This window comes from Alexandromys fortis, unplaced genomic scaffold, assembly GCF_014885135.2.
Source record: "Alexandromys fortis isolate MF-2015 unplaced genomic scaffold, M_Fortis_MF-2015_v1.1 scaffold_138, whole genome shotgun sequence".
NCBI lineage: Eukaryota > Metazoa > Chordata > Mammalia > Rodentia > Cricetidae > Alexandromys > Alexandromys fortis.
The window spans coordinates 617565-633310 of record NW_026068034.1 but is presented as its reverse complement, the minus strand read 5'-3'; the positions used below and the strand labels follow the sequence as shown (position 1 = coordinate 633310).

The following is a 15746-nucleotide window of genomic DNA, read 5'->3' as shown; positions in this document are numbered from 1 at the left end:
AAAAAAAAAAAGGTGGAGGCAGGAGGATCTTGAGTTCCAGGACAAACCGGGCTTCATATTTAGGGCCTGGGGAGAAGGCTCAGTTGATAAAGAGTTATAAAACTCTTCCAGACGATTGGAGTTCCATTCCCTGCACCACAGGACGCCTCACAACCATCTGTAGCTCCAATCCCAGGTGTTCTAACACCCTCTTCTGGCTTCCTGGGGTACCAGGCAAACTTGTAGTTTACAGACATTATATGCATACACATTTAAAAATTGTGCAGAGTTAATACCACTGCCTGAGTTGGTGTCACTGTATACAGGTGTCGTAAAGTGCTCAATATATAATATATCAAGGTCTCAGCAATTAGTGCAGATATGCTGAGTGAATGGACAGAACCCAGCGCTGCCTGACTCAGCGAACTACCAATCCCCAACCCCTCGCGTGGGACGCTTGCCCCGGGCTGACGCCTGGGGGCGTGGCATTCGAGGGCGGGGTCGCTCTGCGGGGTGCTGACCCAACGGCCGCGGAACCTAGGCTGCCGGTGCGAGGGGTCCACGGTTAGTGAGGGCCGCGCGGCCGTGCCGTCCGTTGGAGCTGGCGAAGATGACAGAGGAGAGCCTGGAGACCGCCGCGGAGCACCAGCGGATCCTGAGGGAGACACGGCCTGTATCGGGCCCACGCTCAGGTACCGGGGCGGGGCCGGGTCGGCGGGAGCGGGCGGAGCGCGGCGGCTGGCTGAGGGGAGATCCGCGGGTGTCCCCGTCCTGGGCGAGGCCCTGCTGGGAAGCCTGTCTGGAGAGAGGGCGAGGCTCGGCTCTGTTGGGCCGCCGCTCCCTTCGGGCAGCAGCTCTTCAGTCAGGAGCGGGCGCCGGCTCTGCGTGCAGCGGAACTGCCCATCACAGCTCCTTTGAGAGCGTCCTGGTGACGTCGGTCCTGGGGGAAGAGTTCTCCCACCTTCCTTCACCTGAGAGCCCGGTTCGTGAGGACGACCTCGCCCAAGTGCTGCCCCGGGACCTTGCCAGCTCCTGGACCTGCTCCTTCTCCCTGCCCTGCCTCCTTCTCCGACAGCTTCGACCGGCGCTGCCCGCGCACCGCCAGAACGGACCTGGTTAATTACTTTACACTTGTTACACAGAGCGCAAGGCAGTGTGTGAATTGATGTGCTAATACATCTGTGGAAGCCGCCCAGCCCTGCCTCCCTCGTCCTCGTCCTCCTCATTTTATTTTATTTTATTTTTTTCTTTTGGTGGCGCTGGGGATGGAACCCAGTGTGCCAGGCAAGCGCTTTTCCGCTGAACTGTGCCCAGCCCACAGATTCTTCACTACTTTGGTTCTGCCTTAGTTGGGGATTACCATATGCTCTACTTCTCGGATTGGGTACAAAAAATATCTGTCCCATGAGCTTAGTGTGGCTCAGAGGACCGAGCAGATTAGAGGCAGAAATGTGTTCTCACAGCGGGGAAGATATCCCAGCAAGATGACTATCACAGGATAGGTTCTAATTAGGAGGAAGACAGCTGGAGAGAGGGCCCACCACACCAGTCACAGTCTTCTCTGTCTCATGCTGTGACATGTTGACGTGGTCTAGGCAGAAAGTACACGGAGATGAGAGTTTACCAATGTAACTGTGGCATGAACAAGGCAGCTTCCTGGAAGCCCCCTCCCCCTCCGCCAAAGAAGTGGAAAAGCCTGCTTATCTTTGCCAGAAGCATCCTGTAAGACTCAGAGAAATAGATATCATCTTAAGGATTTTTACTGCCGAGTGAGTGCAGACTCAGGCAGGCTTGAGGCAGGGACCACCACAGGTTGCTGACCCCTCAGAAGGTTTTCTGGTTCACTCCTAATCAGGACACCTATCAATCAGTCTCTCAGGGTGTGGCACGTGGTGGTTTAAGCAGGAGCTAGCAGGCAGAGGTGGGAGGTGAGTAGCTGGAGGGCAGAATTGGTGGAGAGAGGGGACTCCCCTGCCCTGGAGCCACTCCCCAACTCAGATTTTTCCAGCCTTTGGATCTGAGGACTCAAGCAATGGAACTTGCTGTGATGACTTTTGGGGATTCTTGCAAAAGGTTCTTCCATGACCCCACCCTCTAGAGGGGTCCTACAGGGCTGCTTGCAGGGCACATTCTAAACCTGGCAACCCAACTTTGGGCAGGTTGGCTAGGAATACTCTCCTTGGGGAGAAAAGTCTCACCCTAATGTGGGAGTGATTTCTTACTAATAAAGAAACTGCCTAGGCCCATTTGATAGGCCAACCCTTAGGTAGGCGGAGAAAGCAGAACAGGATGCTGGGAGAAAGAAGCTGAGTGAGGAGTCGCCATGATTCTCCCGCTCCAGACAGATGCAGGTTAAGATCCTCCCTGGTAAGCCAGCTCGTGGGCTACACAGAATATTAGAAATGGGTTAGAACAATATGTAAGAGCTAGCCAATAAGAGGCTACGGATAATGGGCCAGGCAGTGTTTGAAAGAATACAGTTTCCGTGTAATTATTTCGGGGCATAAGCTAGCCATGTGGGCGGCCGGGTGCCGGGGACGCAGCCCTGCTGCTCCTAATGCAACATCACACCATGGAGAAGACTATGTTCTCTGCCAAGAAACAGGGGGCAAAGAACATCACAGCCCAGAGTGCAATTTCTGATGTTTTCCTGAGGCAGGGGGAGAGGGCAAGAAGCTGTTGTTCCACAAGACGGCTTAGGGCACCTTTGCACCTCCACCCTCCACTCTGAACTAGACCCTGTGGGAAGCCTACCCTTCCTGCCTGGGATTGTTCCTGGAGAGATGTTCTCTGGGGTGGACAGCTCTTCCTTTGCAGGAGGGGCCTGTGGCCAGATTGTGTCCTGGGCATCTGGCCTGGATCCCCAAAGGAGCTGTCAAATCTTATTCAGACCGATCCTCAACCCATGAGTCACGGAGCTGGGACTTGAGCTCTTCAGGGCTTCAAAGAGAAAGACACAGGAAGGAGACTCTTAGTGACTTCAAAACACACAAGACTTAGTGCACTGCCCTGCAGCATCCAAGTACCCAACTGGTCCTTCAAGGAATCTTTTCTCTTTGGCCTTGCCCATACCTCTCCCTGCTTGGCTTAGCATCTCTGCTGTCCACTTGTTACTGAATAAGCCTGAGGTCACACTTCAGGGAATACCTGGTCTTTCTGAAGTGACAGGTTGTTGAGCTCACAGTGTGCCATGAGTGGACACAGGCATCACTTATCACAAAGGACAGGAGGAAAAGTACAAATAAAATGAACCTGGTTCTGTGGGTGCCTCCAGAATCCCCTTTCTGTGGAGCCTGGTTCTTACAGGAGGCATGTTTTCTCTTTACAGGTGGCACGCAGCTACATAGGTGTCTGAAGCAATTTACGATTGTTTTCTTGACCCTCTTCCAGCTGTGGCACCTCCGGTTTTGGGAGTAAGCTGGCCTGGTATCCTGGGGCCGACCATGGGTGATGGTGTCTTCCTGGATGATGGTGTCTTCTTGGGTGATGGTCACTTCCTCCAGAGTTCTAGTCTTTTCTTGCGTGGTGGTCTGTTCTTGGATCAGAACTGCTTCGTGCTTAATGGTCTCACCCTCCGTCATGGTCAGTTCCTCGGTCGTGGTCGCTTTCTGCATGATGGTCCCATCCTGAGTCATGACTGATTCCTGGGTAATGGTCACTTCATGGGTGATGGCCTTTTCCTGTGTGAAGGTCTCTTCCTGAGTCATGGTCTCTTCCTGGGTCAGGTGGCTTCCTGTGTGATGGTCACTTCCTGGGTCATGGTCACCTGTTGGGTGATGGCCTCTTCCGGTGTGGTGGTCACTTCCTGTGTGATGGTCTCTTCCTGCAGTATATCCCCAAGGGAGGAGCCTTAAGGGGTTACATTCAGAGCTGTCTCCAGTGAGCTCCAGAGATTCTCTTGGACATGAGAACATGTTGTTGCCTATGTCATGTGCAGCCTCATGGTCTGACTTAGAAGAGGTGCACAGAGAGTGGGATGGCTGGGCACTCCCCATCAGGCTGCCTGTCACATAACTCTCTCTTCGACTGTGAGAAATTCTCACTGATGTCCAGCCTGCTGCTCCTGAGGGAATCAGCCACAGGACAGCGCAGGTGGGATAGGTGTGCAAGTTGGATCCTCCTAGGCTGGTAGCACAGGGTGGCAGGTATGCTATGCCTTCTGCTACCCTACCTGAATTCTTTTCATCTTCTTTCTCCTGGAGCTCAGATGACAAGAGGAAGGTTGGGGGAGTAGGCTCAGTAGCTCTCCTGAGAGTCCCAGGAAAGGTATGAATATATGCCAGGTTGAGGACAAGGCCTAGCTGCATGGAATTTGCGGGTTTCACTTGGTGATGGCAGAAGTCTCCCCCAGGTGACTGGTGTTACTGAATCTGGTAAGTGGCCATCTCCTGGTTGTATTTTTGGTCTCTCAGAGATTCAATAATTTCTTCACGTTTGTACCCCATTCTTGTCATGGTCCTGACAATGCTAGGGCTCGGGGTGCCTGGGGGACTCTGTATGGAATTATGTGGTGCACGTGCCTGGCTATCCCTGATCATGGAGCGCCTCAGGATGGCTGATGGTGGGCTTTATTACCAGAACTGTTCCAACTATGACACTGAATATGTCAAGTGGAACATGATTGAAACATTGAATGTTGAAGTTTGCAGTCAGAATTTGCTGCCTCATGCCCACAAAGGAGTTATCTTGGAATGGAACATGCCCCGCCACCATGAAGAAGAGGAGCACTCCTAAACTCCAAATATCACTGGCGCAGCCATCATATGGCTCCTCTCCAGAGAGTTCTGGGGCACAGATGGTCAGAGTGCCACAGAAATCCTTTTGTTTTTTCCCAGATACAACTTTAACTGCCAGGGCAAAGTCACACAGCTTGGTGTTACCCCTGGAGTAGATCAGAACATTATTGGCTTTGATGTCTCTGTGCGCCATATAGTTGTCATGGCAGTACCTGTGTAAAGAGCCTTCGAGTCTCGAACTCCTGTAAGCCTCCCAGTTTGCGAATGTGATAAAACAGTTCTCCCTTTGAGGAGTACTCCATTATGATGACATATGTTATCTCTCTTGTTTGGACCACGTGAAACAACATTATGATGTGTGCATGGACGGGAGATTTCATAATGTTGACTTCATTGTTGTTCCGTGCGGAGTTACCCTTCATATTTGGAAGAATTTTTTAGAGCCACATACATTACAGTGGGTATATGAAAGGCCAGTTTGACCTCTGCGAATGTTCCTCATCTCATAGTCATTGCCAAATGTCTCCTCATCAGAGTAGCAGGTCTCTGCCCTGCTCCATGGCCGGGTTCTCGTTGAAACTCACAATGGTAATTTTAAACAAACAGTTCAAATTACACCAGTGAGAATGTTTATCACTATAATTCCTACATTCCAAAGAGAAAAAAGTCAGAGATATTTCAGGCAACCTAACCAGGTATGTAGTGCTCAGGAAGGGAAGGAAGTACCTTCCAAAGCAGTGGACAGCAGAATATAACATAGATCAGGTTGGCCGGATTCACTCAGAAACTGAGAGAATAAAACAAAGGGTCGCTGAAGCTGTGAGCCACTTAACTGGGAAGGAGAATCATCCGCTTACTTGAGCTGAACACTAACTGAGAGAGAAGATACTAATAAAAATCATATGCAAGAGAAGTAGATGAGACAACAGAAACCCCCCAAACCCAGAGTGTCTTGGTGGGGAGACGGCTCAGGAGTTCAGAAGGTTTACTATTCTGGCAGAGGACCTGTGTTTGGTTCTCAGAATCCAGGTCAGGTGGATCACTGACTCCAGTTCTAGGAGATCCTATACCTCTGACCTATCACAAGTGCACCCACACAAACACACACACACACACACACACACACACATTTGATGTCGCCTACATGTATAGTCACATGTACTACATATAATTTAAAATGGTGATATAAGTATTTTGTATAATTTTATTTCTGCGACCTTGAGGACATAAGAGGGCAACCGATCCCCTAGGTATGGCACTTCAGGAAGTTATGATGTCATGGGATTGCTGTGAGGCAGACCTAGGTCTTCTGCGAGAAGAGTACATACATGCTCCTAACTGTTGGGCTGTCTGTCCAGCCTAACCCATTCCCCCAAAAATCTGTTTTTAAAACCCCGAGCGTCCTCATGGACTAGAAAATGTAGATGGAATTGAGAAATTTCTTGATACAAGTTCAACTAAGTAGATATGATAAAGAACAAGATTGAAACATTTATGAGAAAAGAATCTGCATAGAAAAGCCCAGGATGAGGCAAACCTACTGATGAATCCTTACAGTCTCTTGAAAAGAAATGTCAGTGCTCCTCAATACTCCACAAAATAGAAAGGTACTTAGCAGTTTCAAACTCATTCATTCCAAAACCAGGAAAACACAATGAAGAAAAATAGAGGCTATTTCCATGATGAACATAGATGTAAAAGTCGTTAATAATAGTACTTAATACTTTTCACCAAGTTCACATTAGCCAGGTGATACAACATGGTTAAAATATGCTCACAAGGATCCTTGCAAGGATAACTCTACGTATTTAGCCCGAAAACACAACACTGAAACAGAATTAAGGGCAAGAGCGCCACGGCCATACAGAAGGACGGCCATACAGGATGGAACTGGGGGGCTCTCGGGAACATGGTTGGCACTGGGGAAGATTGCTCTACATCGGAAGTCAGTCCGATGTGTCACTTTTCTTCTCTCATATGTGGAATTTGGGAGCAGGAGGAGGTCTTCAACATAAGAGGGGGCTCCTAGGAGTGAGGAGGGGAAAGTGGGGGAAGAAAGCGTAGCAGCATGGGTTAATCAGATGATCATGTGATCAGAATGCATTGCCAGGACTAAATTGCTCCTATCGTACAGTAGGCCATGCCAAGAAAAGGCTTTTAATAAGAAAAGAGAAGCGAACCAAGGAACGCATAAAAATAAATGAAGAAGTAAAACTAAATACAGAGGTTCTGGAGGGATGAGTTAGTGTTTAAAAGCACCTGCTCTTTCATGGAACCCCGGATGGATGCCCAGCCCACACATGGTGCTCACAATCACTTGTTACTCGAGTTCTAGCTAATCTGTCTCCCTCTTGTCAGTGGGGCAGCGCGCTCATCATGCTCAAATGATGTCCCTAGTGTTGCCCAGTGTGCAGGCCCATATTTCTATGTGGTGTGGAGCCAGGCTAGCAAGCCACAGTTCCCCACCCGAAGTGGTCAGGTAACCTTCCAGACAGGCTGTCGCTACCTAACAAAAGGTCAGGATGTTGTTTTGTTCCTTTCTTTGTAATTTGGAGGATGCCTGTTAGAGATACTAATTCTAGCCTAAGGGACAGCTACTCTACAGAGCAGACGTGGACCTGACTAAAAGACGTTCACCTGGTTACCTAGGAATTCTTCAGGTTGTGAACTCAGGATATCACGAGGGATCATGGAGAACCTCCCTCCCGATAAAGCCATGTGAGTTGTGTCTTTATTCCCGCGCCTCCAGAGAGACATAGTTTTTGTTGGGGTCTGGTCAGGAGAAATAATTTATGGTCCGGGCTAGCACTGGACCCTGACATAATGGTGCCCAGACATGAGGCTGATCTGCGAATCCCCAAAAACAAGAAGTGACCAGACGTGAGGAACCCATGAGAGAAAACTTCAGCACAGCTGGATACGTGAGTATTGATCGCTCAGAAACAGAGATCAGAATTTAAAGAAATGTAGAGAAGCGGGACAAAATTTAAATCGGGAGTAAAAATGTGTAAATAAGTTATATATATATATGGGTTAAGGAAAAGGTATTCAGTTATATATGTTGGTAGCTTAAGTTAGAGTGGAGCAGAAACAATGGCAGAGATTTTTTTTTTTTTTTTTTTGGTTTTTTGAGACAGTGTTTCTCGTGGCTTTGGAGCCTGTCCTGGCACTAGCTCTGTCGAACTCACAGAGATCCACCTGCCTCTGCCTCCCGAGTACTGGGATTAAAGGCGTGCGCCACCATTGCCCGGCTGGCAGAGATATTTAGAATTTGTAAGCGTGATAGTCACAGAGATACAACTTTTATCACTTGCTAAATGGGTAGGAAAAGTGAAGGAATCGCCTAGGTTACTGCTGAGATTGAGGCGCCACGTGACCACCGTAGCCAGCTGAATCTAACCCACCTGTGGGAAAAGGCAAGCAGGAACAAGTTTAGAGAACAAATTTTACACAGTCAGTACCCCAGAGTCAGTCAATAGAACAGAGGAGAGGATTCAGAAATTCTCCTAATTTTATGATTTACAAATTAAAATTTAAAAAAGATAGCTAAAAATCTACCTGCCAGAGCCTGGGACAGCACGCTGGCAGGAGAGAGCCTGTGTCCTACCCTCTGCCATGCGCCGCTGCTTCAACTGGAGGCTGCAAGGCAGGTTTGCAAATAAGGAAGCCTCAGAGAGCTGCAGCTTCAGACAGTTAAACATAAGGAGGGTAAATATGCTTCCATTTCACAAATTTTGCTTCTTTGTCAAAAATCTGCTGTTTGTAGGCACGTGAATCAGTATTCAAGGTGGATTGATTTCAGTACTGTGGTTCTGTAGTAAAGTTTTAAAGTCAGAGATTGTGATACATTCAGAAGTTCTTTGATTGTTCAGGATTTTAAGATTGTTTAGGCTAGGCTGAGTTTTTATTTTTTCTTACAGAGTTGACGATTGTTCTTTCAAGGTCTGTGAAGAGTTTTGCTATAATTTTAATGGGCATTTGCACTAAATCTGTAGAATGATTTCAGTGAGATTGTCAGTTTTGCTATGTTGGCTCTACTTTTCCCAACAGAGTAAGAGATCTTTTCATTTTCTGATGTCTTAAATTTCTTTCTTCAAAGATTTAAAGTTCTTATGCAGGTTTTTCCATTTGTGTGGTTAGAGTTACTCCAAGATATTTTATGGTATTTATGGCTGTTGTGAATGATGGCTCTCATTTATCACATGTGTAGAAGAGGTGCATTTTGGGTTGTTTTCAGATTCTGTGTACGACAAAGTAATTCTGTTGTGAACATAGTTGAGCACATGTCTTGTGGTATGATTGAGCATCTTTTGTATATAGGCCCAAAAGGGATATTGCTGAGTTTTAAAGTAGTTTGTTGCCTAATTTTCTGAGAATTCGCCATACTAGGATCCAAAGCAGCTGTGCCAGTTTGCACTTCCACCCCTGTGGAGTTTTCTTCTTTACCCCACATTCTCTTAAGCATAAGTTGTTAGCAGTATTTTCAGTCTTGGTCATTCTTACAGGGATAAGATGGAACCTCAGAGTTGTTTTGATTTGCATTTCTCTATGGTTAAGGGTGTTATGTTTGAGCATTTTTTGAATGTCTTTCAGTCATTTTAAGTTCATATATTGAGAGTTTTCAGTTTAGGTCTGTAACATATTTTTATTGGATTAATTGTTCTTTAGATGACTAATTTCCTGAGTTCTTCATATGTTTTTGAAATGGATTAATGGTTAGTAAAGATATTTTCCCATTCTATAGACTGATATTATGTCTTGTTAACTATGTCCTTTGCTATACAGAAGCTGCTCAGTTCAGGAGATCTGATTTATTAATTGTTTCTCTCAATGTTTGTGCCACTGAGTCTGTGATTGAGATGTGCCAGTGCATTTAAGTATACTTCTAATTTTTCTTCTGTGAGGTTCAGTGTGGTTGGTTTTATGTTGAGATCTTTGATTCATTTAAACTTGAGTTTTGTGCATAGAGATAAATATGGATCTGTTTTCATTCGTCTACATGTTGATGTCTAATTAGGCCACCATAATTAGTTAAATATTCTTTTTTTCCCCATTTTTTCTATCAGGCAGACTTGCAACTTAAGAGGAAGATAGCTTACAAACTTTTAATTAGATATACAATGGTTAAAAGCATTAGTTATAATATTCTTATGTGAGACCTTGAGCCACTAAGTAAAGTTCTTAAAGGGAGCAATGAGCCAGTTTCCAATAGAGAGCTTAAAGAAGCCTGCCAGACAGGTACTCAAGCAGGTAAAGTATAGATCAACAGGTAAAGTATGCAATAGTCTCCAAGTACAGTATATTAATTATGATTCAGCTATGGCATGCATGTGCATTAAGTACAAAACTTTATTCTACATCAGTTTTATGAAAAAACAAAATGCATTTAATAGCTGCATCTTCTCATTTTTGCCAGTTAAGATATTAAACTTTTAACTTAAAGCAGCAGCTAATTTAATGAAAAAGAGCAGGATGAAATCTAGGAGCTAGTTTAGCAGAGAATCGACTATGATCAATGTTTCCTTACACTAAACAATAATTGATAATTTTGAGATATTAAATCTTGGACAATTGTATTTGCTCAATTCAAAAGCTAGAGCAATAATTTTTCTTAGATGATCGTTGCTGCAATTCACAGAACTATATTTTGCTAATATTATGGCTAAAGATCCCTTAAAGGATGTTATGCTGAATTTTACGAATGGCTCTTATATCAAAAGAACTGCATGCATGGTTACTAATGCAAAGGAATTGTGGAGCATGGTATGGCTCCTTGAAAACAACTTGTAAAAGCTGCAGACAGATCTGACCTAATGGCACCAAGGTGGCCTTGCTAAGGCAGGTGAAAGAGCCCTTAGAGTGACTTATAAAAAGACCCGACCTCTATATTTGGGGTCGAGGATGTGTTTATGTTCTTTTTTTCACAGAAAGAAAATAAAAGCTGGCTGAGATGACTGCATATACAGCAAAGGAGTGGCAGACCCGATGACATCATAGCTGCAAATGCCCCATAGAGGAGTTGAAGAAAGGATTTGGAAAAGAGACCATGGCCCAGTCTTCCCTGCCCCCACAGAAAGGAGTGCCTGGCCGTGGGACCGACTACCGCCACTCTACACTGCAGGGTACCATGCTGCTGCTCTGAGGGTCAGATGCTGAGCTGCTTCCAGACACTTGAGACACACACAGACCCAGAGGCCCTGCTGAGATGACCTGACCGCGATGACTACAATTTTCTGCAGTTTGAGTCCTGTTTGCTGTGGAGTTGAGATGCAGACTGAACATCTGACTGTTTTAATCTTTGAGCACAGAACTCATTTTGATTAAAATATTAAACCTGAGATCTAAGAACTAAGCTTTCCCCATAGGGAAAGAAGGACTCAAAATAATAAATGACTGAAACCCCTCTTCACTTAAGAAGGGGGCAGACCAAGGGTTTAACTGCTGTTCAGAGACTGGAACTGGTATTTGATATCAGCAATATCATTGTACTCTTACCCATCAGAAAAGCTTTTCTTGTCTTTTGATTAATGTGGATTTAAGAAAATTGTGGTATATTTGTCAATTCATTGTTATTGTATTGACCTAATAATGATAATATTTATAACTGCATATAAGATGTTTTAAAAAGTTGATATTGACCAATACTAAAAGTCATGGTATTGACCTAAAGATATTTGAAAAAGTTGGTATTGACCGACAATGCTGAGAATTATGGTACTGACAAAGATATTTGGAAAAATTGGTATTGACCAATAATGCTGAGAATCATGGTACTACTGACAAAGATATTTGGAAAAATTGGTATTGACCAATAATGCTGAGAATCATGGTACTGACCTAAAGATATTTTTTGAAAAGTTGGTATTGACCAACAATGCTAAGAATTATGATATTAACCTGTTGTTATTTGCAGCTGCTGAAAAAAGTTTGACACACCCTGTAAATGTTGGGAGTTAATGTATATCTTAAAGAATTTTAGATTTTGATACAATGTAAAAGATTTAAGAAGTGCTCTAAACTAGGTGAAGAAGCATTCTCAACTCAGGCGATTCTCTTCTCCTTTAAATAGGAGACTGTAGCCTTTGGGAGCATGATTATTCATAAAGCATTAGAATTTATCCTGAAAAGCATGGCTCCAACACAGAGCCGAAAGTATCTCTCTCCATTCATCTCTTTTCTTCACAGAGATCAGCAGTCAATGACGGGTTTGAAGCTTCTTCTTCCCAGATGCCTAAGACAGGAGCTTGCATATATGAATGCCTGTTCCAGAGACGGGAAAATTTGGGTAAATGAAGAGGTCTTTGCCCAAGCCAGGCGTGATCATCTGTCCTGTTGCAGAAGCACAGGTTTTTATTAAAATTAATAAGAGAGAGTGGATTGTAGGCCCATATTTCTATATGGTATGGCAGCCTGGTTATCGAGCCACAGTTCCCCACCTGAAGTGGTGAGGTAACCTTCCAGACAGACTGTTGCTCCCTAACAAAAGGTCAGGATGTTGTTTTGCTCCTTTCTTTGTAATTTGGAGGATGCCTGTTAAATAGATTCTAGTTCTAGCCTAAGGGACAGCTACCCTACAGAGCTGATAGGTGGATGTGGACCTGACTAAAAGACATTCACCTGGCTACCTAGGAAACAGAATGCTAATGTATTTCACCTTCAGTTTATGTTTTGAGATATAAGGCTGTTTGGAGAATAAACATGAGGAATTCTTCAGGATGTGAACTCATGTTATCATGGGGGATCACGGAGAATCTCCCTCCTGATAAAGCCATGTGAGTTGTGTCTTTATTCAATTCCACACGTGGGTCCAGAGAGAGATAGTTTATGTTGGGGTCTGGTCAAGAGAAATAATTTATGGTCCAGGCTAGCACTGGACCCCAACACCAGTGCCCCATTTTTCCTGCTAGGCCCACTCTCCAAGGTCCACAATTTTTCCCAAATGGTGTCACGAGGTGGGAACACTGTCCAAACACTTGATTCTTTGTGGGACCTTGACACCCAAACCATAACAAGGACCCTGTCTACTTTAATAATAAAACAAGCAATCATAAGTATGACAATGAACTCCAAAACACTGGCCCTCCCAGGTATGAACTCTAATACTCTCTCCTTAGTAGGTGGATAGTGTTTTGCTTTTCACTTGGTCCCTAGCCAAACTTCTGTGAAGCCAAACTTCTGTGACAAGTTTGTAATAACTCATCATGTCTACACTTAGTTTGATGTTTCCTTTAGGATGGCAGCTCCTGAATACATCGAGATAACTGCAACAAAATACTGTTTTCCATGGTACCCTACAGCCTAGTACTAACATCTGTGGAGCTGAGGGCAAGATGACATCATTCATCACATGATCCCTATTATTCCTGACACTTTTTTTTTTAACCAAAGTCTAGGATCCCAGAAGACAGTGTTCTGATATGTTCAAAATGATGAAGAAAATACTTGTCAGCCAGAACCCCACAGAAAACATATATAGGTCATGAGGAAATGGATGCAAGAGAATCAAGACCAGCCTCATTCCATAGTGAGTTCAAGGCCAGCCTTGACAACATGAAATTCCAAAACCCAAAAAAAGAAAGAAAAAGAAATGAAAAACTGAAAGGCAGAATAAAAAAGCCCTGTACAAAAGTCATTTAATTTCCCTAGATATTTACATTTCTAATTACTTATTTTGTATTCCCTGAAACATTCAAACATATGTTATAGACATGATTCTTCATGACAATAATATTGTCAGCAGAATAGTTTATCATCTCAATGGGCACAAAGGTAGTTATTAACCTGTAGTTTTTGCTCTGCTGGGGCTGTGGGCATGCAAGACAAGCTTTCTGCTTTTGAATTCCACCTCCGGCTTTTGTTTTGAGACAGGCTCTTAGGCTGCCATTGAGTTTGTAATCCTTCTGCTTGGGCTCCACAGAGCTGGGATTATAGGCTTTTACATGTGGCTGGCACTTTCCTGTTGCTGTGAGAAATACCATGGCCAAAAACAACATGGGGAAGAAAAGCTCTATTTGGTTCACAGGCTACAGTCCATCACCGAGGGAAGCTCTGGTGGTTTGGACTGTAATGGCTTTCCTCTACCCATGTGTTTGAATGTTCCGTCAACAGGGAGTGGCACTATTAGGAGGCGCTGCCTTGTGGAAGAAGGGTGTCCCTAGGGGAGAGTTTTGAGTTTTCAAATGCTCAAGTCAGGCCCTATGTCTCTTTCTTCCTGCTTCCTGTTATTCCAGATGTAGAGCTCTCAATTACCTCTCCAGTACCATGCTTCCTGCCATGACAATAATGGACTAAACCTCTGAACTGTGTCAACCAGTCCTAATTTAATGTTTTCTTTTATACGAGTTGCTGTGTTCATGGTGTCTCTTCACAGCAATAGAACACTGACTAAGACAGAAGCCAAGTCAGGAACTCAGGGAACCTGGAGGCAGGAACTGAAGGAGAGGTTCTTAGAGAAATGTTTCTTCCTGGCTTGCTTTCCTTGGCTAACTCAGCTTTCTTTCTTTCTTTCTTTCTTTCTTTCTTTCTTTCTTTCTTTCTTTCTTTCCTTTCTTTCTTTCTTTCTTTCTTTCTTTCTTTCTCTTTCTTCCTTCCTTCCTTCCTTCCTTCCTTTCTTTCCCTTCCTTCCTTCCTTCCTTCCTTCCTTCCTTCCTTCCTTCCTTTCTTAGGATTTTTTCATGTATTTATGTATATGAATACTCCATTGGCATGTATGTCTGCACACTAGAAAAGGGAATCCAACCTCACTATAGATTGTTGTAAGCTACCATGTGGGTGCTGGGAATTGGACTCAGGACTTCTGTGAAAGTCAGTGCTCTTAACCATTGAATCATCTCTCCAGTCCCTTCAGCCTGCTTTTTTTTGTAGAACCCAGAACTATCTGCCCGGAAGTGGCTCCAGCCACAGTTGGTTGCACTCTCCTCTGTCAATCAAGAAATTGCTCCAGAGACTTGCTCACAGGCCAATCTGATGGAGACAATTTCTCGTTCAGGTTTCCTTGTCTCAGATGACTCTACCTGGTGTTCAGTTGACAAAACCAACCAGCACAGGGACTGACATTTTGTCACTTCTCCACTATTGTTGTCTGAGCCTTTAAGCCTTATGCTGCTAGTTGCTATCCCAGCAGCTCTTGGTCTTGTTTGTGGGTGAGAACCATGTGGAGATATTTTCACATTCCTTAAAGGGCCTGGTGAGATGGCTCATCAGTTAAGAGCATTTGCTGCTCTTCCAGAGGACCCAAGTTCAGTTATCAGTGCCCACAGGGCAGCTCACCACTATCTGTAACTCCAGTTCTGGGGATCAGACTCTCTTCTGACCTCCTTAGATGCCAGGCAAATGTGGTGCAATACATATATACAGCTGTGGTACACATACACATATTTGCATGTGGCACATATACACAGGTGGTGCACATATATACTACACATGTGGTACACATATATACATATACACGTGGTGCACACAATATATATACATGTGATATACACATACATACATATACATGTGGTACATATATACATATACATGTGGCACACACATATACACAGGTGGTACAATACAACAAATGTGTTACATATACACACATGTACATGTATATACATGTAGTACACATATATACATGTGATACGCACATATGTGGTGGCATACATCCATATACATGTCGTGCACATATATACATACACATGTGGCATACATACACCCAGGCAGAACACTCACATCAATAAAAATAAGTCTATTTTTTAAATAATGAAAATGAACTATATTTATTTAAAAAAATTTATGTATTTTATGTGAATGAATATTTGCCTGTGTGTATGTCTATGCCTGTGGAGGTCACAAGAGGGCATGGAATCCCATGGAACTAGAGTTACAGTCACCATGTGGGTGCTGGGAACCAAACTTAGGTCCTGTGGAAGAGCCATCAGTGCTCTTCACCGCTGAGCTCTCTCTCCAACTCCAAACAGAAATGTTAAGAAACACTGCATCCTGTAGGCCTAGACTTGCAGCCCTGCATGCGATTGTGTGGGGCTTATT

General features: G+C 44.4%; 1 protein-coding gene across 2 annotated transcripts in view; it reads left to right on the top strand.

Annotated features, from left to right (window-relative positions):
* The window catches only part of Exoc6b (exocyst complex component 6B), a 550902-nt gene that overhangs the window by 4983 nt on the left and 530173 nt on the right, over nt 1-15746 (top strand). Inside the window, exon 1 of one of the 2 annotated variants that reach the window (XM_050164868.1) lies at nt 492-671. The exons of the other annotated variant lie outside the window; for it this stretch is intronic. The gene's annotated coding sequence lies outside the window, so the exon portion shown is untranslated. Of the gene's footprint in view, nt 1-491; nt 672-15746 lie in introns of those variants that run through there. 2 annotated transcript variants of the gene reach the window in all.